The sequence below is a fragment of the Drosophila mojavensis genome, unplaced genomic scaffold (genome assembly GCF_018153725.1).
Source record: "Drosophila mojavensis isolate 15081-1352.22 unplaced genomic scaffold, ASM1815372v1 contig_136, whole genome shotgun sequence".
Lineage (NCBI taxonomy): Eukaryota > Metazoa > Arthropoda > Insecta > Diptera > Drosophilidae > Drosophila > Drosophila mojavensis.
Window position 1 is genome coordinate 19,230,030 of NW_025318667.1, and position 27,832 is coordinate 19,257,861.

General features: G+C 39.6%; 1 protein-coding gene across 1 annotated transcript in view; it reads right to left on the reverse strand.

Moving 5' to 3' along the window:
- LOC6584245 overlaps positions 1–27,832 on the reverse strand; it is a 107,738-nt gene that overhangs the window by 11,742 nt on the left and 68,164 nt on the right. Inside the window, exon 5 of the mRNA XM_032732211.2 lies at positions 8,849–8,929. The gene's annotated coding sequence lies outside the window, so the exon portion shown is untranslated. The remainder of the gene's footprint in view (positions 1–8,848; positions 8,930–27,832) is intronic.

The following is a 27,832-nucleotide window of genomic DNA, read 5'->3' on the forward strand; positions in this document are numbered from 1 at the left end:
ATATACCGAAAAAAAAAGGAGAAATGAAAAAAGTATGCACATGTAGCTCATAAATTCAACATGAAGTGCAATCGTTGTCCGTGATTTAAAATGTTTAACAATTAACAAACAATGCGGTCAAAAGACATGAAACGGGCGTCGCTCCTCGCTCCTCGCTCGTTGGCTGTCTGTTGTCTGCTCTCTGTTGGTTATTTGCTTGTTGCTCGACAATGGCCGCCGAAATGCAAATTGAAAACTGCACAAAATGTCGCAATATAAATTGCCCCAGCCCCAGCTGACCCACCCCCCCGAAAGACCGCCCCGCCCTACCCGCTGGCCAAGCCAAAGTCTGCAGAAAACTGGCAGCTATCAAACAGAATATATGTATGCTCATGTTAATACAAATGTTTGGGCGAGTCAACTTTGTGTCACTGTAACGGCGACTGCGACTGCGACTGCGACTGCAACTGCATCTGCCATATGCATTTGCATCTCAGACTGCAACTGCAGCTATAAATGCATCTGCATATACAAATGTGGGGGAAGTATTTGTCAATAAAGAAATAAGTTTGTCAAATTGTCAGGGAAATCGTGAGCGAAATGCATAAGATGCTCGCAAAGTACGTAAAGTATTTGACATTTTTGCTGTTTACGTAGCAAACTTTACGTAAACTCAATACGTCAGTTGTGTTACGTATATACGTATATACATATTTAGTCATAGTTACAGTATTCTAAGCATGCACGTCAACAACGCGTCGTCTTATTATGCCATGACGTAAGAAAATAACGTAACAGCTTTTTTTATATTCTTATATAGCTTACGTATTTCTATAACTTTTCCATATATTCAATGGATATTTTAAAGTAAATATTACAAATAGGCTTAGCAATCTAAGCTACGTTCCTATTTTACGTCATGACAAAAGTAATATTACGTAATACATGCTAAGCCCAAAATGTTTTGCGCTTGGACGTATTATGTTTATGCGGATTTATGTTCCGTTACACTATTACGTAGCAACGTAAGTGACAGATTACGTATTGACGTAATCGAAAATATATAATAATTGTCTTATATTACCTAATTTCAAATGCATGCTAATGTTTTCTGCTTAATAGTATTGATGCTAAAAATTAGCTTACTTCACCCCATTGCGTCATGACGTAACTCACACCTACGCTTTGGCAACGTACGCATGTTTCGTATTGCTAAAACATTATTCTAACTAACTATACATATCTTCTTCACACATACAATTGCATTACAATTACAGCTTTGAGGGATGCGTTCGAAATGCAAAACGTATTACATAACGTCAAGGCAACGTTGTGACGTTAACACTTGAAACGTTAATGCCGCAGGTGACTTAATTGGGCACATACTTATGCAGCGTGCGTGTGCTTGTATGTGTGTGTGTGTGTGTGTGTGTGTGTGTGTGTGTGTGTGTGTTTGTGTTTATTATAATGCGCTTTAATATTATGCACTTTGGCTAGGTGGATGGCTCAGGCTTATGTAACTCCGTTACGTGATTAGCTTGCAATGGCTGCCATGCTAACTAGCTAACTAGCTAATCAGCCAACGGCCTCTCGACTACGCCTGACCAACTCACAAGGGGCAGCAACAGCAGCACATCAATCAGCATCGGGCACAGAGCCACGTTAACAGCATCTGCATTTCACATGCATTGGCTCTCATCCTGCAGCCTGGCAGCCGCAGCAGCAGCAGCAGCAGCAGCAGCAGCAGCCGCAGCGACGGCAGTGTACAGATGGCACACCAACGCACAACACACACACACACACACACACACTTAGCCAACGAATTGAGAAACAATTTTACGAAAAGCAAATCAACGTTTAGCCTCAGCAAAAAAAAAAAAAAAAAAAAAAAAATGAAGAAGAGAAGGAAAAACTACAAGAGGGGAAACAAAACTTGCAGCACGTTGTCTATAAATGCGACACGAAATGTTTAGCTTTGGCTTTAGCTGCATGCAACAGAAATCTGCGCGGCGAACATGCAGCTAACTAACTGCAAGACATGTCCCGCTCTCTCTCTCTGTCTTTATCTGTGTATATTCTCTCTCCCTCGCCCTCTCCCTCTCACTGTCTGTCTTTATCTAGTCACCCGTTTCTTTTTATGTGGTTGTGCCTGTTGTGGTTTACTGTGTGTGGCTCTGCTGTCTGTGTGCCGCCTAGTCCTCTGGTGTTATCATGGGCACAAGGCAGTTAATGTGCTTGCTGTTGTTGTTGTAGTCGCAGATTTTTGCGTGTTTGATTTTCTTGTCACGTTTCTGCTAACAACATAAGGAAGCAGTCAAAAGCTGACTGCCATCCCCAAAGCGGCAGTCACTCAGCCTTGGACTGACTGCCGCTGCAGCCGGAGTTAGAAGCTGAATCAGAAGAAACGATGCAGATGCCGAGGGGGCATCCGACGAGTTGTCAACGGCATTTGAATGACATGCAGAAGGAGCGAGACAGAGAGAGAGAGAGAGAGAGAGAGACAGAGACGGCCAGCCAAAGAAGCGTGAGCAAGCAGCTGGCAGTTTGGTGTGGGCAGGAGCAGAGGTGTAGTGGAGGTAGTGTGGTGGAACTTAAACGTAAACGTAAAGCGGCGTATCTGCAAGTTCGTCCCGCTGTCAGTCAGTGCGCTGACTTTGATTGCAATGCGCCAAGGATGCAGCAGCAGTGGCAGCAGCACCAACGCTGACGTCGTGTAACGCTTCAACGCACATTGCCGAAATTGTCAAGACGTTGACGACGAAAACTTGGCAAGCCCGAAAGATAGACAGTCACACAGACGGACAGATGGATGGACGGACAGAGAGACAGACAGAGAGCGTAGAGTAGACAAATTTTCAATGCAGCATCACATCAGCTCAGCAGTTCAGCAGCTCAGCAGCTCAGCAGCTCAGCAGCTCATTGCAGTGAAAGAGAGATTCTGTAAATTGTGCCACATCAATTTCTGTTGGCAGACGAGCGCATTGCACTCACGCCCACCGCATTCCACGCCCCCGGCTCACTTAATGCAACGCAATCGTCTAATGTCGCCTAATGTGGCGGCAAAAAGTCAACATGCTAAGTAACTCTGGTTAACTTCAAATTTCACATCTCAATTCAATGCATTGACGTAAGCCAATGACGTAAGAAATTGCTCATTCTCACGAAATTCGTAATGCACATCCGTTGCTAGCAAGAATAGAGATGTGCCTGAGTCTCCGCGGATATTTCTGGGTATTATAAAGAGGTGTATTTAGCATATATCCGTAATCATTTCACAAACATTACGTAGTCACTTACGTAGGAATTCCTGTTGCCGCTGCAGCGGAAATAATGCTGACAACAGAACATAATGAAAAGTCCAAAGCTGACAGCGGCAGACAAACAACAAAGGCACAATTATCTCGCCAGTAATGAACGACTACAAGATGCTCTATAAATCATTTTTTATATCTTACTCAGGAAATTAACTCTTAATTTCAGTATATCAAAGTTATTGCAGATATATCTGGATATTATCTCGTTTACCCCATTGCCCTGTATATGCGAAATTCTTTCACCAGCTTTAAGAATGCATCGCCTTTCACGGCTGCCATTGGTATGTGTGCGTGTACGCATACAAGTTTCTTGGTATTTGTCTGCTGCTGCACTGTAGGCCCTAGCCATGGGTGGCCATTTTGTTTACTTAAAGCTGCGGCTGCTGCTGCTGCTAGGCACAGTTGGCTATTTCACATTGGCGGTTCTTTCTGCATACCCTGTAACCGCAAAGAGGCTAAGGGTAGGATTGACAGATGAGCCGCTGTTGTTGCTTCCGCAATTAGTTAATACGAATTCTTAATTGGGCTTGTCTATGGTTTAAGATCTTTACCTAGATTTCGCAGTCCTCTCTGACTCTCCCATGAGAGGATGATGAGATAAAGATGGCATCAAGAGAGACACAGAATACAACAAAAATGCTTTTTTTTCTGTTTTTGAAGGGCTACGAAGATTGTCGGCAACATTGGGCGACCAGAATAATGAGGGAGTTGATACATATACAGTCGAGCTCCGATAATTCGGAATGACAAGGGGATCAGTTTTGTTTTTTCGATTTACACAGAAATTCAAATTATCGAAAATGATCGAGAACGATTTATCGCGATTTAGCTGGGTACAATTTATCAGGACTCAACTTTATTTGTAAACACATAAATTATTCTAGCAACACAATTCTCTTCTTGGGCACATCGTGAATATCTACAACTTTATACATATTTTACTTTATACATGTACATTTTTAAGTTCCTTAGCTCTAGACATCTAAGCACTTTAGTATTTTAAGTTAAGCCTGCTAATCTCATAAAACTCCTCAGATTTTCTCTCATATTTCTTTTAATATACTCATACAATATCATTTTTTAACTAAATTCCAGGATATCATCGCAACGCACACTAAAAATTGGAGCAGTTTGAGGCTTTATTTTTAAGAATTTTCGCTTTGAATAAAAAAGAAGAAAGAGTGCTTGGAAAAAAAGAGATCTGGACACAAAGCGAGGCTCGGCAGCACCACAGCCCAACACTCAACCACCGAGCCGCCAAGCACCGCCCAACACCCACATTGTGTTGTGCGATTTGCATGTGCAATTTATGCTTTTGATGGTCGTCGTCGTCGTCGTCGTCGTCGTTGCCGTCGCCGTCGCAGTGCATGTTAATGAAAGGCAACTGCAGATGCAACATTGCGCCCTCTGCTAACGGCACAGCGTGGCATGGCCGAGTTGTCATGAGTCACAAAAGCAGCAGCAGTAACAGCAGCAGCAACCGGCAGCAGCAACAGCAACAGCAACCGACAGCCGACAGCAGCAGCCGCACATAGCTGTGGATGCTGCTTGGCTGCATGCATATTGGAAATGCGAAAAGTTCAAGGATTGCTGCTCGCCAGCGTCGTGAGTTTAGATGCTGTGCAGATTGTGCTGCGGCAGTCATTTGTTGGTTTGCTGCCGCTGCTGCTGGCCAGGTAACCCAAAAGAGAACCAGCAACAGCAGCAGCAGCAGCAACAGCAGCAGCAGCATGGCAACAAATGCCACGGCCTAGGGCCAAATGCTATGTGGCACATGAGCGAGCAATGTGCACTACTTAGGTAAATACACACACACACACACACATGCATATACACACACACACACACATGCATATACACCCACACAAATACATGTTGAAAAGCCAAGGGAACTGAGCTACTGGGCCACAATAGGAGCCACGTGTAAAAAGAATAAATGAGAAGCGCATAGAAAGCACGCAGCTAGCTCATATGAGAAGCGCATAGAAAGCACGCAGCTAACTCATATGAGTAAATAACGAAAGCCAACAGGAAACAAAACCTCAACAAATCAGCTTAATTAAAAATTGCATGTAAATAAATCAAGCTGAGGACATTTGATGTGAATTGAGCGGCGTAAACAAGAAGTTTCTATATAGGGCTGTCCATATTCGACTGAACCACCTGGCAGCCTTATATCTTAAAGTGCAAGGCTAATAAAGCTGATGCAGAGCTTCATCTTTTATGCATATGCACATACATGTAATTTATATATTAATTAAATACAAATACATATATATTTAGTCAAGAATTAGATGGGTTTTCTTTACCCTCTCATCTTCATTCAGTTCAGGTCTGTTCTTTGCCTTTGGATACCTTTGTAAGACGTCGCTGCAGCCTAATAACGGTTATCCATGCAGTGCACAAGACTTTGATTCGCATTAGCGTCAAGTCAATTAACAATGTTTGATAGGTTTGGCCAATGACCAGACCAGACCAGAGCAGGCTAGGCCAAGCCAGGCTAGGCCAGGCTGAGACCCAGCCACCCCCATGGCGTCGATTGGCTGCGCAAGACTTGTTGCCTTTCACTTTGCCGTTCGGCGTTGCTGTTGTTGTTGTTTGTCGGTTGCTTGTTGCAAGTTGCAAGCTGCAAGTTGCAAATGCAACTAGCAATGTTGCTGTCGGACGGTCGGACTGTCGGTCTTCCTGGCAAGCAAGCAGCCATTCATCAGGTTAGTGCGCTCGGCGCCCGACAGCCATCCAATTAAGCTATAAAAATCTTAATTTAATTATTTGCCACACGAACAAAGCCAGAACACACACTCGGCACACACTCACACACACACGCTCATATAAAACATTTGCCATTCACATTTGCAGTCGCAGTCGCATTCACATTCGTATTTGATGCAGTGCAGCAATGCCGTCGACAATGGAGCAGGCGACGGAGCCGTCCGTATACGACGATTTATGGCGGCCAGTTTTTCTTCATTTGCTGGTGGCACGCGGAACTAGCAGCGCGGGCAGCCGCGGGGGCCAGGCGGCATGCATTTTTCATGAATTAGTTCATATAAAAGTCAAATGCACAAAACGCACGCTGCCAACTTGGCCAGCCAGCCAACCAGAGAGCCGCGTTGGCAGAGCGGGCGATCTCGTTTGCTGCCTGTTGCCAGACGCAGGACTTACAACCACCGACCCACCAACCCACCGAACCACCATCCGAGGGGCTGCGTCTGTTCTTGTCGCCACATAAACAGATTTGTGGCCGCAACACAAAACATACCCAAAATAAAATGCAAAAGCTCATCAAGCACGGGTTTAACGACTCGCCAGCTACCCTGTAGAAGCCTTAATGTATATGCAGCTGAATATATATAGCTAATATTGCTAATGATGATGTGAGCATAAAGAAAGGCTAATTGACTTGTTAGTTATTGAATTTGCATCAATTGAAAGACTTACAAGGGCACAGGGTATTCTACAGGGTATTATATAGGGTATTGCACCAAGTATTGCAAATAGCCGTTCACCTGTATATATATATGTAAGTTAATTAGGGAGCTTGACCTACAATTGTACAGGGCATAAAGTATTTGAAATGTCCATTCAGATATATTCGTAGGCTTATTAGGCAAATGGAAAGGAGTTCTGTGTAGAGCCCATGTACAGCTTTGTATAATGGGATGGGACTATATAGAATAATGAATTGATTTTTTTAGTAAATTTTGTAGAATTTGTATCAGTTTGACCTATGATTGTACAGGGTATTTTACAGGGTATTCTGTGTAGAGTCTATGCCCACTTTTACATAAGCTGATTCCACTATATAGAATAACCGATTGATTTGTTACTTAATTGTGCAGGGTATTTCACAGGGTATTTCACATATAACCATAGGAGTTCTGTCTATGGCCACCTTAATATAATCTGACTTGATTATATAGAAAGGCTAATTTCGTTAGCAAGTTATAGAATTCGAATCAACTGAACGACCAACAGGTGCAGCGTATTATATAGGGTATTTCAGATACCCCTTCATACATTTGCCAATGTTGGCGAATTGAAAAGGAGTTTTGTGTGGAGCGTACACGCCCACCGCCCTCGCATGTAATTCTCGATTGTGCTGCATAATTAATGAAATGAAAGCATTTGGTGGCGCTTCATTCGCCTGCAACTCCCTCGACTCGCCTCGCCACATCTCGCCGCACCTCGACTCGGTTACAACTCCAGTTTAAGTGAATTTCCCATTCGCTTCAGTCTCGCTCGTTTTTTGCTTCAGCTTGCTGTGATGTGTGCCTTGTGGGGAGGCTGCACATAAATTAGATGTATGAGGCCGAAGCTGGCAGATAATACGACCGATTATGCGAAAGCGTGCCGACCTACGGCCTCTTGGCCGCTTTAACATGGCCAACCGAATCAAAATCAAAAACAAAATCAAAGGCAACGGCAACGGCAACGGCAGCGGCAACGGCTACAGTTGCCATGCGAGGAATGCAGTCGAAAGCTGCTTAGAGGACGCTCGGCTCTGTTCTGCCTTTAAGCTCAGTCAGAAGGATAAAACGAGTCGTTTCATCTTGTTCTTATTCTTGTTGTTGTTGTTGCTTTGATAGCTGCTGGTACGGGTCGTGCCTGCTGGCCATTTCACTTGATGCAAGAAGAGAGAGCAACAGCAACGATTTTTTTCTCTTTACAACATAGCACAGATTAAATACCCTGAGAGATCCAAGACTGAATCGATAAAGCGTAGCAGATTTTTCAAGACATGAACGAAAGCATATAAATAAGTTTGTATGTGAATGTACATAAATATGCTCAAAAGATGTTTCGCTCATAGAGAGCAGATGTATTAAGAGCACTTTCATCAGGTTTGCCTTTAACAAATCCGAATCCAAGTTGGCTAAGCTCACTTGGCAACTAGCTTTAGTACTCATTCAAGCGAGCACTACATATATCGCCTCAAAATTGTTGAACTTTCAATTCGAGTATAAATTGTAGAAAGTGCACTGGATATTCTGGATATTTGAGAAGGAGAGCTGCGTTGAACTGGGACTTATTTGGCTGAACCTCCTGACAAGATGACCACGGAAAAGGAACAACACAGCAACAACAGCAACAACACCAACAACGGCAACAACGACAATAACGACAACGATTTGGACGGCACATTTTACAGGCTGGAAATAAACAACTACAAATCGTACATACTCTTTCACGTGTGTGTCATATTGTGCTATTGCGTTTTGTTATTGCTGCTCCTATTCAACGCTGAAGCTGCCAAAAGCAACAAAGGAAACAGTAATTTATTTTCTATAGAAAAATAATGGAAGAGCACAAAATTCGACCTGCCAAGGCAGACGTGAAAACAAGCTAAGCAAATTAAATGCCAATTGATGATTGAAAATGCCCGAAAAGAAATGCAAACGCAAATTCAAAAGCTGGTTTAAAAAATGTAAAGCTGAAATAAAATCGTTTTGGAAAGAGTTAAGCCCAAGTTGTTTTAATCCTCTTCCCTGGATCGTTGTCAATTAATTATGAATTAATATTAGTCGAAAGTAATATAATAATTATTTTATTACCTTACAAACGAATTTCACGTATGTGAATAGCTCGTGTAGAACTGCTTACGCTGACTTTTTTTATAGATCCCGCTGTAGCTTCTGCAAAGAAAACGAAAACAGAAAATGGTTAGATTGAAGTTTTTATTTTGGTCAGGAATAGGTAAAACATATTCTTATTCAGTTTTATAGCTGATCGATGTGATGAATACAACTTTTGTGTAGCAGAAGAAGCAACGTCTTTATAAAGACCTGAAGTATCAGACTGAGATAGCAACGGAATAAATCAACTATTTGTTTATTTGTTATGTAAAATATATATTTATTCTACGCCTTCCGGCCTTTTTGGCAAACATTTCGGCGAAATCACTCCGCCTTGCATTTTCATTTTCAATGGGATCAGGGCAGGAATATATGGCCTAGAGTCGGCTTTCGGTTTCAGATTTGGCCGTAAGCTCATTAATTTTATTTGGCCTTTGCGGTGGCTTCTGGGAAGCTGCTTTTGCCATGCTTCAAGTGTGCGGCTCTAAAAAATGTATAAAAAAAAGCGAGGCATACAGAACAGAGCACACACACACACAAACACAAACACACATACATACAGTGAGTCTTACAATCGGCTATTCGTATGCAAAAAGCCAAAGTCAAGTGGCAACAGGCCACCGAGGTCGGGGCTTAGCCCAGTTCCAATCCCAGTCCAAGTCCCCAGAGCTGGCCCACAGCTTTGGCTGCCAGCGCAGTGTCTGCCCGAGTCGGGCGCAAAGCCAGGTTGTTCAAGGTTTTTTTTTTTTTTTTGGGTGTGTACCGGGCGGGGTGTGTGTGTGTGTGTGTGTGTGCGAGTGTGTTTTGCGGCCAAAAGCTACGGGCGCAAAAGTGAAAGTGAATTATTAAAAACAATTGCAATTGGCTCTGATAAGTGCACTCGCTCGCTCGCTCGCCCGCCGAAGGGGTAGCAGGAGACGGCCAGGCGACAGCCAACCAGGCCACGCTCGAGTGCTCTTTGTGTGTTGTCGCCACAAACACACTCAGCTGCTTGTCATAAACAAAAGCTACAGTTATAAAATATTTATAAAAACAAAAACAGAGAAAAAACAAAACCAACAAAAAAAAAAAAAAAAAAAAAAAAAAAACTGGCACAAGCCACATGCCGAATGTCAATAACTGGCCTTAATAAAGTCCGATATTAGCTAAGATATCGATTGTGCGGGTGTTTAAGAAAAGCTATGTATATTTCGTATTAGTGCATAGTGGTTGGTGGGGAAAGCTTCAGTTGTTACCTATATGTATATAATAAAAGTATTGATATATATAATATACTACAATAATGTTTTATATTTATTGCTTTAAAATGTTAGCTTCTTCGATTGTTGAAAAGATTAAAGATTATATAAAATATAGTGTAATAATATTTCATATTTATTGCCTATTTTTAAAACTTATCCATTTACATTTAATTTGAGCTCAAGTTTCTTACATTTAAATAGGCATTTGACTCGAAGCATCCCTGATCAAAAATAATATATTTCTATATACATATTCAAGCATGAATATAGAAATTCCAATTCTCATTCTCATTTCCACCATACAACATGATCGAGTATAGGCATATGGGAGAACAACACTTCTCCGCATCATGAGAGGCCATGAATCCACTAAGAGATGTTTATTTGCCTGAAGAATTTTCCCATATGCTAGTTTCGAGTAAAAGAAATTGCTCTTCGGAGCTACGATCAGTACAGAGCATAGATCGCTGTAGCTCATTCAATACATGCGCAACTGAAATTGTATATGTATGTGTTCAAGCAACGTTGCTTGGCTGCTCTTATAAAGGAACCAATCACCTCATACATTTCAATTTAGCAATGCCTTTTAGTAAGTAATCGCATTGTGAGGGTAATAAAGAGAGCAAACACAGGACTCTCTCTCTCTCTCTCTCTGACTGAGCACAGGCAGAACGACATTTCTGCTACTGGTACTCCAACTTCAAATGATTCAATATAATCTTTATGATAAAGTATTTGTAAAATGCAGGAAAATGTGTGGCTGACTCTATAAATATAAATATAAATATAAATATGAATATAAATAAAAATAAAAATAAAAATAAAAATAAAAATAAAAATATAAATATAAATATAAATATAAATATAAATATAAATATAAATATAAATATAAATATAAATATAAATATAAATATAAATATAAATATAAATATAAATATAAATATAAATATAAATATAAATATAAATATAAATATAAATATAAATATAAATATAAATATAAATATAAATATAAATATAAATATAAATATAAATATAAATGTAAATATAAATATAAATATTATCTAAGTCAATCAGTCTATCATTTCAGTCTATCTCTCTAATCGTCATTCCATCTGTTCTCTATCCATCTATCCATCGAAATAAAACACAATGGAGTTAATGAAAAAAGGTAGAGGCATTATGTGCCTGCTTGCTTCTGAGATATTTTAGAAAACAATTTTGCTTTAGTATTCCGATAAAAACAAATTTAATAGCAAAAGTTATTGTGCTTTAATTATTCGAAAATTTGCTTTGAACTAAAATCACAGAATTTGTTGTCAGTTTATGCTGTATGGAATTTAACAAAATTGTAATTTATTTTGTATTTGGAATGTCAGCACCAAAATATACAAAAGCATGGGAAAGTAAAGAGTGTCAAGTAAGGAATATTGCAAGAATATTTAACAACTTACAAAGAATATTTAAAGATGTGGCAAATGTGATTAAAGCGCATCAGGTAACAACGTTAGGTCGTATCTCACCTGGCAATCAATGCCAAGCGTAACCAATTGCTCCACACATGAACACGCACACACACACACACACACACACACAGTCACAGTCCGAGCCAAAGGCATGCATAATTTTTGCAATGCTATAAATAGAATTGCAATTGTGATTGATTGCAGTTGCAGCATTGTGTTTGCCCCAACCCTCAACCCAGATAGCTCGACCAGAGCTCTGTTTCTGCTCATTGGCAATGTATGCAACTTTTAAACAAATTATTAGATCAGTTATTCTTGTTTAAAGCCCAATGGACAGACATACAATAGCAGCAGTAGTAGGTCCCACATTCATTTCCAGCTGAGATGTAAAACATTTCAAGACTTGCTGAACAAGTCCTGGCACTTGACCCTATTCAATATTACATAGATTTTTACGATATGTATGTGTAGACAAATAACTGAAATGTACTTTTAACATATTCATTTTGTCGAGTTGTCATTTATTGATTTGTTTCTTGGCCAAATGGGAGGGCCGCTAGCCGGACATATGTACAGACATACATACATACATATATGTGGATACATCTTTTATTTATTGTGGTTCGAAAGTATCATAGAAATTAAAATAAATTCGTATTTTGAGCAAAGTCTCAAGTTCTTTATGCCGCATGCCATTGCCACTGCCGTGCCCCCGTTGCTGTTGCTGCTGCTTTTGCTGTTGCTGTTGTTGGCCAACCGAGTTGAACGATTTTGCTTTTGATTAATGTCTCTGCCAAGTGCAGCTGTAGCCCAGCCTCGGCTGTAGCTCAACCCAGTTCAGCCCAGTTCATCCCGGCCATAGACAGAGCCCGTTCCAATAATCCAGCATTCCATTACAATATGCATGCAGCAGCAGGAGCAGCAGGAGCGGCCCCTAGATGCTGGGCCCAGTTATCCGTTTCAGCTGCTCAAATGCACGCAAATGTCAGTCAGGCTGCAGACTGTAAATTGCTCGAATGGGACGGATGGATGCTCGACGCCAAAGTTGTTCAGTGTTGTCGGCTGTCGAGTGCTGACTGCGAGTCGGCACTCGACATTGCTCATACGCAGCGTTTGCCTCAAGCCAAATGAAGTTACTTGCGGTTGCTGATAGTTTTTAAACACTTTTTTTTTTCTGCTCTCTTCTTCTTCTTATTTCAGTATTGCTATTGTTGTTGTTGTTGTTGTTGTTGGCTGCTGCTGCTGCTGTCAGGCATCGTTTTTGTGTACATATGTGTGCGAGAGAGACTTGATTTATGTCGCTTTATTTCATTTTAATTGAAAAACTTGCAAACTGAGCGACCAAAGCCAAGTGGAATTTACGCCCAGCCAACGCACAAAAGAACAAATATAATTAAAATGGCATTTAAAATGTTTTCGGCTACCGACAGCAGCAGCAGCAGCAGCAACAACAGCAACAACAACAATAGCAAATATGCAAGCACCAAATATATGTAATGGCATAAAAAAGTAAATAAATTACTAAACAAAAGCACAAATGTAAATAAAATGACTTTATTAAAAAGCTGGGCGCCCCAACAGCAACAAAGACAGAGAGCAAGTGAGTGAGTGAGAGAGAGAGAGAGAGTGAGCGAGCATGAAAGAAAGGGATAGGCGTTTTTATAAACTTTCAGTGTGCAAATAATAGAGACATTCACCAGTCCCATGGCTAGGACTGTGGCTATAGCCGGAGCAGTAGGTAAAAAGTAAATCTGTCTGGCAATGCAACAGCAACAACAACAGCAACAACAGCAGCAGCAGCCAGCCCACTGTAAAGGCCACAACATGCTCCTAGCGCTGCTCGCTCCCGCTTTGTCTCTCTCCCTCTCCCTCTCACACTGTATCTCTCCCTCTCCCACTCCCTCTCTCTGGCCCTCCTCGGCGTCTAGCCGACCTTTTTGTATATGACAAATGCAAATGTCGCAGCTGGATTTGGCAACTTTAGACATAGCCGCGACGACATAAAAATAAAAAAAAAAAAAAACAAAAACAAATACCCACACAAATAAGTAAATACATATATATTTTAAAAAATTTATCAAATAAGCCCAGGCAAAATTTGTATGCACCGTGGTACAAAACAGCAGCAGGCAGCAGTCAATTTGCGAGCTGTCGATGTGTGTGACGCAATGGCAAACGTCAGAAATTGAATGCAAAGATTGAAACGAATGCGACGCAGCCAGCATTATGGTTTTTTTGCTCTCCATTTTTCTATACATATAAATATTTTATTTTATTTTTAATTTTTAATTTTTGGATAACCAGTCGTTGGCAGCGTTGCCAGACTGTGGCACTTATGCAGTTTTTACTTTCAATAAATTTGTAAGCATTTTGTAAATGCAATTGAATTGTTGACCAAGCTGGAAATACCCTGTTAAAAAGGATAAACCAAAATATATCAAATTTCTTTCATTTCGCTTATAAATACTCTCAAAGATTGAGAGCTATATATACGTCTATATATTGAACTAGAATGACACATAGATTGGCACTTGGTTTGCTATTTCACCGGGGCAAGCATATATATAATTCACTTGTCACATACACATGCATGCAACCAATATATCCACTCTCTAGGTGTACAGGGTATGCATACAAACAAAAAAGAGCGAAAACAAAAATGCCGCCAACAATGTAAATCATGCAACCAGCATAAAATGGCAACAGCAACAAGCCAAACAACCAGCACGAAAAACGCCAACGCAAAACGGTAACAACAGACAGCAGCAGCAGCAGCCGCAGCAACGGCAACAACAACAACAGCAAGAACAGCAAGCAATAGTAAAGCTAACAAAAAAGTGAGATTAAATAACAATAACAAGGTTAGCTCTGTTTTTATGTTGCTTCTGCTGCTGCTGCTGCTGTTGCTGTTGCTGTCGCTGCGATAACGTCGCCAATATGTGATGTTTGCCCAGCGACTGCAGCAGCAGCAACAAGAGCAAGAATATCGTTCGAATGTGCAGCCGCAAATTGAGTGTTTTTATTGCATTAACATAAACAAATTAGAATGCCAACGCGCGCGCGCTCTTGCTGCTGACTCACTAGTTGGACAGCAGCTACAGCAGCAGCAGCAGCAGCAGCAACAGCAGCAGCAGCAACAGCAGCAGCAGCAGCAGCAGCAACAACAGCAGCAGCAACAACAGCAGCAGCAGCAACAGCAGCAGCAGCAGCAGCAGCAGCAGCAGCAGCAGCAGCAACAGCAGCAGCAGCAGCGGCAGCAGCAGCAGCAGCGGCAGCAGCAGCAGCAGCTTGCAAAAGTTGGCCCGACAGCAATAACAGTAATAGCAGCTGACACAAGTTGGCTGTCGAGACGGTGTGTGTAGGTGAGCGTATATCTACCTCTCCCCCTCACCCGCCCTCTCTCAAGCAAGTTGCGACGTCAGCGTCATTTCGCATATTGTTGCCAATGCCTGCAACGGCAATATGTTGTTGCTGTTGCATGTCCTTGCCGGCAACATTGCAAAGAGCACGTTGCCACGTGCGGCAATCAACTGGTCTGCTGGCAAATCATAAGCACATACTATATGTTAACCGTTAGCCTAAAGACTTAACAGTTTGATCTGCGCATGAATATCGCATTGACAGCTGCTGGATTGGGATTGCCGCTGGCTACGGGCTTCCACTGGCTGTGCAAATTGTTTGGCTTTGTGGGCAACTGTCAAGAGCAGCAACAGCAACTGGAGCTGGAGTTGGAGCTGGAGCAGCTGGCACTGGCAACAATGGCAAAAATAACTTGCGGCTTACGGCCGTGCAGCCCAGGCCGACTCGACTTGCCAGCGAGTGTCAATAAAATGAAATTAAAAACTTTAAATAACAGCCAGCACACGCAGTGGCCAAGACAATTTAATCAGGCAACTGCAAATGAATGCCCCAAGCAACAGAGCTACAGCTCAGCAGAGCAGCAGAGCAGCAGAGAGGCAGGCCCATGACCAAAGATGAGAATTCAAGACCAAGAAGACGCCGTGGCGCCAGAGCATGAGCGCGCATTTGCATGCCAGCAACAGCAACAGCAACAGAAACGGCAGCAACAGCAGCAACAACAACAACAGCAGAGAAACAATCAAAAAGTTTTTAAAACAAATTAAAAGTTGACAGCAAGCGTCGGCGGCGCCACCAAAAGGGGGGCAGCTAAACTGCAGCAGCCTCTAGCCATGACTGGCAAATTTACGATGCGGTCAAGTGCAATGCACTCAAGTGGCTAAGCGCCGCATATCGAGACGTCGGAGGTGTCGTACCCGGACTCAGACTCGGACTCGGAGTTGGCTCATTCACAGCGCGTACGGCTATGTGAGACGGATTTTATTAGCCGAAAATGTCAAACAGGAACTGAACCGTTTTATGGCTCAAGGTGTCGTTGACTCGACTTGTAGCCGCAGCATCAATAAACAACAACAACAAAGGCAACTGACAGCTCGGATTAATGTCAAGTTGAGTGCCAGCCAGCGCACAAACAACAAAGCGCAAAAACGTTTCAATTAATTATAAATTGCGCTTAATTAACCAAACGCACTCGCAAGTATTTGACTATATCAGGAAGTTGATGATTTGGAATAAACAATTTGAATTCATTCAATTCAATGTTCTCATATTCATTTACCGGTTTACATTTCAAAGCGCTTAAAGCACATTAAAGCTTTTGTAAGCTTTCCTACATAAAGCAAGCTGCAGCTGACTTCAAAACAATTTAAATTTTATAGGCTAATTGCATCTGAATTCTGAGTCTCAGTCTATACTAATTTGACTGTTTCATTGTGGAGCCACAATTCTTCCATAGGAAGCTATAGATATTTGTACGATTTGCCGTATATATATGTCATGTAACATATATACATATATATCATATATAATATATAGCCTTATATATATCAATGGAGCAGGTTAAAAATAATTAATTTTTTATTTAAGTTTCAGTTTACAGCTATAGAACTAAAAAAAAATTTGGTCTCTTCTGATTTGCCACGCCCCCAAAGGGCGTGAACTTATTAAGCAATCTTTAGGAAATTTGAATAATGAAACTGTAAAACATATATACAGTGGTTCACAGCTTATTTCTACCAGCACCTCCACAGAAGTTTGTTGGTCTATCAAATCTTTACTATTGGTTACATCCAAAAAATTTAAACGCAGATTGCTAATGTGTTGTTTAAACTAATACAAAATTAATTAATTTATTTTTTAAATATTTCATAATGCTTAAAAACTAAAAATGAAGCCATAACAGTTCCACGGCTTATTTTGCAGTTTATCAGAGATCCGTTATTTTGCAATGCAACGGTAGATTCTTGTTCTATACTTTACTCACTGTTTTCGCATTGGGATGATATAAATTTGTGCTTCATTTGGAGAGCTCAACTTGAACCACTACTCACTGTACATATATAGTACAAGCTTTCAAGTCTCTAATGTCAACAATATTCACACGGACGGATGGACGGACGGCCAATGCAGCACTTTATGAATGGGTATAAAATGGAAATAGATTTACGATTCAAAATGCAACGCAGGTATTTGCTTTGCGCTGCAAGCCAAATGTAGAAGAATTTCTTTATGGTTTTCATAGTAATTGCAAACAAACATATTCGAGCTTCGACTTCGGCAGGTTGAACTAAAATTGAAACATACTCTGGCAACTTGTGACTACAACTTTTAAGCTAGCTGCTGGTCGAAAAAAAAAAAAAAAGAAATAAAATAATAATAATAAAATAAAACAACAACAAAAATCAAATTGAATCCGTTTCAAAGGAAAAGTTTCGCTCGGCAGGATCAATGCAAGTGCAGCAACGGTTCAATTGAAATTTCAACAGCAAAACGAAACTTAAATCGAATATATGACAAGCGATGCACGAATTTTTCACATTGCCGTTGGCGCAACGCTGGGTACCCACCTGATGCCCGGCTGACCATTATTATTTCGGGGGTCAACTCAGTGAGAGAGAGGGAGAGAGAGAGATGTACAACGAGGAAATCCGACAAGCGAAGCGGCAACGAGTTGCAAAATTCCACGGTTAAGTCAAGGTTATATGCCACGGTTCAATTACCTCCACTTTTGGGGCTCGTTTTCATGTCCACAACTCTTGACTGTACCATTTGTATTTTCTATCTCTTTCGCTCCACCTCTCCTTCTCTCTCTCTCCTTGTTGCTGTGGGTTTTACTTTTTTTTTAATGTTTTTATCTTCCTCTTTTTTTTCTCTCTCTCTCTCTGTGTGCGCCCTCTGGATAATGGGAGTTTGGAGCTGACTCTTTGGCAAAGGTTAAAGCCAAATTAGAAAACAAAGTCGTATGCTTGAGCGCACAGGCAAGAGTCTTTGGTCTAGAGTTAAGCCCCCTTTTCATTGCTCAAGTATGCAGCAATCATGCTGCTGATGATAATGATGATGATGACCATCATGACCACGACGATGATGATGGTGATGAGCATGTTGATAAGTTTGCTCGCTCTAGCTGGCCAATGGCCACACTTCAAATGTAATTAGAGTGCAGCCAAATGCATCCGAAAAAGAATGTTGCAAAAAATTGAAGGGCGTCCGCCTCTCAAGTCCTCTGTCAAGAGCTCGTTGTTCTTGTAGTAGTACATCTAGTTGTTGTTGATGTCTGCCCTGAACTTGGCAGAGAAAACACACACACACGCACACATACATGCAGAAAGAACAAACTAATCTAGTTGTTAGACGCTGGCTGCATTTAATGGCAGGTTCTTAAAGCCTGATGAATATTCAGTTTTTTTTTATATTTTTTAATTTCTACTTTAAGCACACGTTTATTGTAGCCGAATACTTGAGTTTTAGCAAATAAAATTAATTCACTGGCAGAGTTGATTGCGCAAACTATATTGATGCAAAAAAAAAAAAAAAAATGTAAATGACCAATTAATTATTCCAAAGATTATATGTAGATATAGCACAGCTAACATACTCGATGATATGTGTTAAGCGCAGATTTACTGTGAAACCCGAGACGAGTTTGTAGCCGGTTGAATCGGGTTGCTCGAGCAGCTTCAGGCATAAATATCTGTCTGCTTACATGCTTTACATAAAGTTCTGGGATTGAAAAGTCAAACGGCATGAAAAATGCTTCTACTGTGGACTTATTAACTGTCGAAATGAGATCAAAATTAAAAAAAAATAATAATAAATAAAAAAATTAAGGAAGCTTACGCCTGTCGTGTCTAACTGAGAGATACCCTGAGACTCGATTTATCAGCGATTTTAATTATAATAATTATGGTCATTAGCTTGCATAAGTATATTATAAACAAGCAAACAGCAAGTAAGTTAACATTATTAAATAAACTAAAAAATGAATTGCTGACTTCCGATATGAATATTAATCTATGTATAATATCAAAACGGGTAAAGTTGTTGATTTTTGATTAATAAACTTGATTCGCGCATGCTAATAAGGGAACTACATAAAAATTGCAAGCCTCTAGCTCTTCTAAGTTCTGAGATCGATACGGTTATTCATACGGATAGACAAAATTGACTCATTTCGTCAGCCTAATGCAGAATATACTCTATATAGACTGTCATGATTCCTTACGCCTCTTACATATATTTAATCAAAACCAATTTACTCCAATTTGCCATTTACAATATCTACTTCATATATGTATACAATATATATCCTATATTTGCATATATACTCTATTTTCCTCTCTTTACACAAATTTGTGTATTTTCTAAACCTTTAAGACAGAGTACGTTTTGGATTCGCAAAAAGCTCATCATGCATATTAATGGCTTAGCTTTGCTTTCGCTTCAACAATGACAAACACCCACACTCGCACCCACACACACACATACACACGCCCTCACACACACACACACACAGGCAACATGCATTCGGAGTTCCTGTTGGTGTCAAATGTATAAGAGACGAGCCGAACAATAAACCCAAATAATGCTAAATATACATATACATGTATGTGAATGAAAAGACATGAAAGTCATGCGTATCCATTGACTTTTCTTGCGAAATCCAGATATGGCTTTATGGAGTTGCCATTTTTAGCTGCATTTGTTTTGTCTTTTTCTGTCGCTGTGTGTGTGCTCAAACAATTAATCAAATGAATTTTTGCTCGATTTTCATTTCGGTCTCTCGGTCATTCAACGCGAAGAAAGTCTTTTGGCCATAGCGCAAAAGATCATCGATCAGCCAGCGATCCGGCGATCTTTTGTCTTTGGATGGACCGTGACTGGCGCTGCTAACGGGTTTCCATAAGCGCGGCCAAAACGCTTCAAATGGCAAAGTTTTTCGTGACACTAAATCGCCGACGTTTATGCGAAAGCTCTGACCAAAAACTGACAAAAGCCAGAGCGTCTGCAACTTTCGCTCTTCTGTGTGGGACTGGCCAAGCCAAGCCAAGCCATGCCAAGCCAAGCCAGGCCAGCCAAACGACAACAACAATCGCATAGAGTTTTTTGAGTTCATTCCACTTTGGCATCGCATCAGGTAATAATTTTTTAATTGCTAATCAAAAGCTGAAATGATCGACTCACTGGATGCCCCGCATTGAGTAGCAATCGAATTGTCGCTGTCTCGTGTTTTATTATTATATCACTTGATTACAGCTTCAGCCTTACGCTGCTCATATTATCACCTCTCTTTGTGATTCTCAAATTAGGCCTACAAAGCCTGAAGTGCTAAGTATTTATATCCATCTCTCTGTTAACTGCGCGTCTTCTCTTCTTTGTTTGCATTGAATAAAGTGTCTTTATATAGAACAGAATAATATTGCTATTATTATTATTTGCATTCCCTACTATCAACCTAAGTTGGTTTTAATTGGGGATATTATGCAGTTCAGTGCCACATCGGAAGTCGTTCGCCTCAGTTGAATGCATTTTAAGTATAAGCTGATAATATTTGCCTAACGATTGCTGCCACAGGCTCAATCGAGTGGCCCTGGCGCTGGGGCTGACATTTATTGCCAAATAATTCATAAGCAGCTTAAGTCCAGAGCTGGCTGCTCCTTAAGCTATGGCATGTCCTCTATGTCAACAGTTATGATAGGACTTTGTGCCATTCAGCGCAGCGGAGGGCAGGGTAGAGCAGGGCAAGGTTGGGTTGAAATACCCTCAAGCATGGAGCACAGTCAGGTGAATCTAACGAATCCGTTTGCAAGTTTCGGCTCCAGAGCTTGTCAAGTTTAGCAGCTGCACTTGAAAGTTTTCTGAACTGAACTGAACTGAACTGAACTTTCACAAGCCTTACCAACTATGAGTATCAACTAGCAAAGCCAACCAACTTGCAAGGCAACGGCCAACTGGGCACTTGGTATCTTGCAACTGACACCTGAGCCCACCACACCTGCCCCACCCTCTCCGCGTAAGGAGATAGGCATGCCCGGCGAGCAATATTTTCGCATTGTGGCCTCACCAATGGGTCAGCTTACTATGGTCGACGGACACACATGCTGGCGTTCGCATTCGCATTCGCTGAGGCTAAAGCTGCGCTGGCTACGCATCGTCTCGCAAGTTCAAGTTTAACAAAACACACAGCGCACAGTAAAAGTCGGCAGCCATTGGCATTTGAAAAAAAAAAATACCAAAAAAATAAAAACAAATACAAAATAAAAATAAACAATATCAAACTAACTTTGGCAACGTGTCAAGCCGGTTTCTCGCGCGGCACATGGCCGATACGCCGGTCCAGCATATTTGAGTCGCGACGCACGATCCAAACCGGGTCTGATCATATATATCGATATACATATATATCGATATACATATATATATATATATATATATACATATATTTGTATCATATGAAAAATCAATTGAAACTGTAACAAGGTGACGGTGAAACTGCAGCTAACATAACTGCAAAGTCGACTAGCAGAGACATCGAGTCGAATGCCCGCTGGACTGTTCTCGCTTGCATCCAGAATAACCTTGCGCTCGATTGGAGTGGAGTGGAGTTCAGGCGTAGAGGAAGCGGACAAGACAAATGAATGTATTTATGTATGGGCAAAAGAAGAAATAACAAATCGCACGAGCAAATAAACTAAACTAAAGCAAACATTAATAACAATTTGTATTTATGTTGGCATCGCTCGACAGCGGCTGACCGACAGTTGATGCTGTTTCATATTAATAAATAAATATGCTAACAGTTCAGATTATCATCATCATCATCATTATCATCATCGTCAGCAACAGCAGCCGCGGCAGCAGAGGCAGCTTCATCATTGTAATCATCATTGATTATGCTTTGCGTGCTTGGTTTTCATAATCAATCAATTGATTGACGACGTTAAATGGGGCACTCGCAGATACTACAGTTAGTTAATGCACCAATACACACGCACGCACACACGCAGACGCTCAGTCACTCATACACGCATGGAACGGTAAATGCAACGGCGGAAAAAATAAACAGCAAGAATCAATTTGGCCTGTATTGCGGCCAGGCTAAGTAAGACACGATCTCGCTACAGGAACTTTCAATTAGTTTTCGTGCTTGCTGTTTTTTTTTTTTTCATACCCCGAAACCACTGAAAATGGAAAATCTGGGCATAATGGTTTAGTGAAAATGTGTGCAGCTGCCGGAAGGGGGCGTGGAGAAACTATTAACTTAACTATTAACTTATATATGTATATGCTCGTGATCAGGACGACTGGCTGAGTCGATATAGACATGTCCGGGTATCCGTCCGTCTGTATATATATTCTTATAGATCAGCAGCAGTACGGATATTTTAATTAATCTGCAATAAAACATCCCATTTGTTTATGATCGATAAAGGCCTATCGATTGACCTCAGAGTGACTTTTATACCGTAAGAGCTATACATTTTTGTGTGTTAAATATAGAGTTCGATTTTCAGACTGTGAATGTCAAACCTCAATTCCTTAATGATTTAACAATAAAATATCATTACTAAACTCTAAAAGTACACAAAATAACAGAGAATGATTATAATATCAGTCCCTTCAGGGTATCTCCTAGTCGGACATATTCAATTCAAGCAATCTGGCCTGTTTTGGTTTTCGTATTTCTGCTTTTTAGTTAAGTTTTCAAATACATGTTTTATTTTATCTTTAGCTCGGAATATGTTTCATTAACCGTTGCCCTCAATGAGCAGCAAATTTTGTACTCGAAAAAACTCAAAAGTGCGAACTTTGCGGCATCCTGAACCGATGCGAATAATACCCCTTGATTTACGGACTAACTGAAGTGAAGATATAACAAGCTGTTGTTGTTGCCCATTTGTGTGCTCATCGATAAGACACGAAACGTAATTCAATAAACAGATTAGCGGCTACCAAGCGCTGTTCAACAGATCCGATGACTCAGTCAACTTAGCCGAAACTCGGGAATTTAAATTTACATTTCTGATGGCATGCGTTTCGCTTTTGATTTGTTTTTGCGCTTGTTTATATGCTCTACCATTGGGGCTGTATCTGTTTTATCTGACGTGTTGAACAGCATCAGCAGATCAATTGATATAAGCTTTATATAGGTTCTGCTATGCTGGCTAAAATTGAATGCGAATTTTGATTTGCTGGATGTGGATATTCTAATGAACTTCTGCTTCTTTCAGGACTTTCAGGACTTCAGGACTCCTAAAGTTTTTCTATACTATTGCAAGCTTAGCTTAACTTGTGATCATCGCTTGTTTAAGATTAGACTACTATACATTTTTTTGATCAGAGATCAATGGGTATTATAAGAGTTATATTATATGATAATAGATCACAAAAAAGCTCACTTTAAAAACCATTGTCACAGCAAGTGTATTATATCGTCGGTGTGGCCTAAAAAACACGTTCGGTCTTGCCTCGGAAATCGGAGATTCGCCCCCGTTGAAACGATAAATGTGTTAATTTATATCGATTAATTACTAATTTAACCAAAAAATTCACAGCAGCAGTCGCAGCAGCAGCAACAACAACAACAACAACAATAACAAGAATAACAGCAGCAACATCAGCCAGCGTTGCTGGCATCGCAACAAAAGAATATAAATTAAATAAATGTCGTATGGCAATTTCCGTAAATCGTTTAGCGATTACTCATACGCAACGTTAACCAGTGCGAGGCTGTAACGGGAATTGCTGCAGCTACAACATTCCCCAAAAGGTCGAGCAACTTTCAAGCCATAAATCAAACAATTCTAAAACTGCAACTTGTTCACTCTGACGCTGACTCCTCCAGCTTCTCCTGCTGCTCCTGCTGCCCCTGCTGCTCTTGCTGCTGCTGTTGTGGGCTCTCATAATTGAGCGCGTCTGACTGCTAATTAGTTTGATGTGCGAACAAAAGTCAACTTTCAATTGAATTGAATTCAACGCACTTCAATTCGCTTCAATTCAATTCAATAAAGTCCAATTGTTGTCGCCGCCTTGCTGCTGCAAGCGCACAGCTATGATTTATATGCTGCCGGATGGGCGAAGACATTGCATAACTTGCCACTTAAGGCGTGCCAAAGTGTGGGAATCGCATCTCCCAGCCATTTGTGTATGTCCCCACTGCCCTCGTTGCCCAACTAGCCACACACATGTAATACATTCAGTTGTGATAGCCGGAAACACTTGCACATGCCCGAAATATTCAAATGTTTATGTGGCTCGTTAGGCCAGGGCGCAACAGCTCGGCCAACAAATTGTTGACACAATTTTTCCACAACAACAAATAAACATAAAAAAAAAAAATATGAAAATAAACTAAAATAAAATAAAACCAGCTACAGCAGCTAACTCCGCGTCGAAAGTGAAGGTGGCGTTGGCGTGGTCAGCCGTGTGTGTAGTCCATATACGAAACGATGTCTATGCCGATATGATAATCGCATATTATGGCATGTTTATGCAAATTCCTAACAGCTTTTCACACACGCACGCACATATAGCCCAGACATTGAAGCTTAAAGAAAGGTCGCCCAGTTAGGACATTGTTATGGTCAGCGGCTTTTTGTTACGTTTTGTAAGTGGGAAAAATGCATTCACTCGAGTCCAATGTGAAAAAAAAAAAAAAAAAAAACATTTCAAAATATTATTAGACATTCAAAACGTGAGTCCCACATGCATTGAAATTGAAACAGATGAACTTGAAATTGAAAGTAACTGAATTACAAATAAATATTGAAAGCTCTTTCGAGCTGGTCAAATTGAAACCAATTTAAATTCAAATCTGGACTTTGAATTACAAAAAAATCATAATAATAATAATAATGATAAAATCAAGCTGAATAAATAATGACATGAAATTGATACAGGATGAGAAGACAAAAGAAAATGAGATATAGAGCAAACGAAAGAAAGGGAGAGAGAGCAAGAGAGGTCAACATTGCATGAAGTCCATAATAAATGAATAATTGCTTGAAATACAGTTATTTTGTAACACACATTAATCACATTAATCATTTGAAAAAAAAAAAACAACTTTTTTTTTAAATTAAAAACTTATTAAAATTTAAATTGAATTGAAAAAGAAAAACATAACTTTGGATTTATTTATTGCAACATTTCTGCAAGTAAATATAACAAATATAAATAAATATACTTGGGCAAATAATAAATTGAGATAAATTAATATTTACGCAGTATTTTAGAGCATTTTTAAAGCATTTGATTTAACTTTAAGTCAGAAGATTTTTTTAGCGTAGAGTATTTTCATGGTTATTATAAAAAATTTGTTTAAAGCACTTTTTTATTTTATTTTATTTTACTTTATTTTTTTTTTGTATTTATAATTTTGTAAAGTTTGTAAAATTCATATTAATATTATTAAAATTCGTTAAATTTACTTTTGATTTTCAGAAATGAATAAAAAGTATATAAATGACAATATTAATTGGCTGTATATAGATATAGATATAGATATATAGATATATATATATAGATATAGATATAGATATAGATATAGATATAGATATAGATGTAGATATAGATATAGATATAGATATAGATATAGATATAGATATAGATATAGATATAGATATAGATATAGATATAGATATAGATATAGATATAGATATAGATATAGATATAGATATAGATATAGATATAGATATAGATATAGATATAGATATAGATATAGATATAGATATAGATATAGATGTAGATGTAGATGTAGATATAGATATAGATATAGATATAGAAGATATTATATAGTATATATTTTATATACACATTGATTCGTCTAGTAGACGCATATAAATGCCAAGAATATGCTAATGTATTATTATATTAATATGAAGCACAACTTTCGCAAATGCTTTAAACTTTTCTCGCGCCGTATTGGTGCTTAGTCACACTTCCGTTGAAAGTGTCGCATTATGAAATCTCTTCAGATGGCTCAACGTGATTTCGGTTGACAATCGAAAAATTGAAGTCAAGTCATCATTTGTGCTATTCAGATTCAGATAACTCATCCTGTTGCCTTTTGCCGCTTTTATGCAACTAATCAAAGCAATGGCTCCACGCTGATGTTGGCGATGTTGTTGTAGCTCTGTTGCTGCTGCTGCTGTTGTTGTTGTTGTTGTTGTTTGTTTGTTTGTTTGGTGTTGCGCTCTCAGCACTTTTAACTGCGCTGTCTGCACGGTCGTTCAATTTTAACTTTTGATTGCACTGCATTAAATTGATTTTCGACATGTTGCGTCCAAAAGCTAGCTTGAGTACATCATCGCTTTATACATACGTTACCCAGCACTGTGTCATCATTTGCCATCATGTTTGGTAAATGCTGTAGCTGTAGCTGTTGTTGTTGTTGTTGTTGTTATTGTTGTTATTATCGCGCATGATTGGCATTTCTTCAGTTCGATTTTGTATTTGCTGTGTTACTGTTGTTGTTGTTGTTCAACAACAATATTGCTAGCCTGGCGCTCATCAGTTTATTTATTTACTTTACTGTTTACTGAGATTACTTCACTTTGCTACAACAACAGCAACAACTACAGCAACATTAACAACTGCAACTGCTCGTCAAAGCAAATGAAAATTGATTTTAGCCATTTTGATTTCATTTCCGATTTGCAGCTACAGCTATGCCAAAGCAGCACCATAGCCAACACTGAAGTGGAAGCCACAGACGCCGCAGAGATTGCCGCATCCGTAGCCAAAATGTGACACATCATTGTCATGGAGTATTGCTATAGAGGTTGGGAATCGCTTATTGCATAAGCCCACAACAATGCGGAACGCGAGCCAAGAGCAGAAGACAGCCGAATGACTAGCAAATCAGCCACAAATATGGCCAAAATATATACACACACACACACACACACACACACACACACACACACAATAGCCAAATAGAAAAACAACAAATGTTGCTCGGATTTCACTTTCATTTGGCTGCGGTTATTTATCGAGCTTAGAAATAATCGTTGACTTCAGCTCAGTCTTTTTGGAGCACTCCAAATATCTCCAGACATTCACTTTTCGCCAGTCTCCAGCTCCATATGTGGCGGTAGCTATTCGTCTATGCATATCTGCAATCGTTGCCTCAATTGAATCAGCTGCAATTTAATCACATTTCAATTCGCTATAAAATTTCAATACAATTATTTAATTCAAAAACAATTGCTGTGAAGGTAATTTTTAATCCATTATGAATCTTTGTATATTATATGTTTATTATATGTACTTTTATTTATTTCTTATTATTTTATGTGTGATCAAAGATGTATTAAATTTTTGCAGATCTTTTATTTGATCATTTAAGAAGAGCCGTTGTTCGGCTTCGATTCGTGTCCATGATTAATATTCCACACACAAATTTGAGCTATTTCAGGTCAGCTGCATGGCACAGAGCAAGTGGATTATGCTGCTCGTCCATATAATATAAGCACAGAATTTAACACTGCGGACCAAAAGCAATTCAGCAAAGTGACAACGACAATGGCAACAGTGAGCGACATTCTTTTCATGACGAGATTCTTTTTTTTCTTTTGCCAGTTCGTATTATTTTATATACCCATTACATATGTCGAATGGGAGTAGCTATATAATAATGTTACATAACAAAATGTTGAATAGCATATATAAAAACTAATTTTTATATAAACATATTTTAGATTGAAGAGCCTTTGGATAGATCAATAATTCTATATATAATTTTGTGATAATAGTTTATTACTATATATCGATTTCTATAAGAACTCATTTGTTATATTTTAATATCGTTTATTTTATATTCTGATAACAGCTTCTCGATAAATATCGATCTTTGATGGCTTCATTTATCTTTTGATCAATTTTAATAGGGTATATATTAGTAC